The sequence below is a fragment of the Coptis chinensis genome, chromosome 9 (assembly GCF_015680905.1).
Source record: "Coptis chinensis isolate HL-2020 chromosome 9, ASM1568090v1, whole genome shotgun sequence".
NCBI lineage: Eukaryota > Viridiplantae > Streptophyta > Magnoliopsida > Ranunculales > Ranunculaceae > Coptis > Coptis chinensis.
The window spans coordinates 36,934,659-36,935,972 of NC_141464.1; positions in this window are offsets into that span (position 1 = coordinate 36,934,659).

The following is a 1,314-nucleotide window of genomic DNA, read 5'->3' on the forward strand; positions in this document are numbered from 1 at the left end:
GCCACATGTGCGAAAGTGAAAGGGATTACAGCCTATATGACTTTTCTACAGGTAAAACTTGAGTATTTTAGAGTTTATTTTTTTTAATGTTAATTTTATTACTCTATCAATAATATGTTAACTATTTGTGTATATCTAGGCGTGGATCTATGAGTACTTTCCGGTATTCATAGCAGTCCCAAACTTTAACTATACCTCGTCTCAGCCACGTGCTCATAGACACACCCCAGTCGCTCCACACTATTACGATACAACGCATGCATTGCAGTATTATTGAGCGATAATTGATGATTTGAATTATTTCAATGTAAGTATTAAGTTCAATGTATGTAAGTATTTAAGTTTAAGTTTAAGTATTTAAGTTTGTTTATATATTTTTTTAGTAATTGATCATTGGAGTTGTTAATGACACATTTGATTTTATTTCAGGTTGTTTGGCATCCCTACAAAAATGTCAGAGATACAAACCCGATCGATGACATTGCATTTTTTTAGAGATTGTTATGTTTTTTCAACATTGTCGAGCTTTATGCTGTCGCAAGGCTGGTGCATCAGTTGGGTCACGTGCAGCTTGTACTTATAGATCCTCCAATACCAAATTGGAGAATAAGAACTGTGGTAAGACGTGGGTATGAGGTGAACTGGACCAATATTGGGCTACTTTACTGGGAGTCATGGCAGAATCACATGATCCAACCCTGCAACCGAGGACCTATCTCGTCTTATCCATGGGAGTGTCATCAAAACTACATGACTTGGCATGCGAGGAATTCTCATGTAGTTTTGGTGAACCCTGAGCATCTTCCTATTCATCCCTCCCTGGAGACACTACCTAACTGTTCACCGATCGTAAGTATTGTGATTTTTAATTGAGTTTCTATAACTATGATTTTTTGCATTTGATTGGTAACTTATCTTGATTTTCCTTTTTTTCGACAGAACGACGTCATTAATGAAACCAGTCGTTTGCTAGAGAGAGGTCTGCAATTGGCTGGAAATGATATGCCAGAGGAAGCAAGGTCCTCCTTCGAACGGGCGTACAACTTGACTAGGTGCAAGTACATTAGTGGGCGTTATAGTTCATGATTTGTTTCAGTTTAGGGTTTGTAACTTTGTAATTTGTTTGATGGATGGATTATTTGAAACTTTGTTAACTTTGTTTTAGTTTTAGTTTGATAGATTTAATTTGTTTCAGTTTAGGGTTTGTAACTTTGTTAACTTCGAATGGATTGATATAATGTTTGAATGAATGTTTGATGTTTGAATGGATGAATGATGTTTGAATGGATGTTTGATGTTTGAATGGAATTTGAT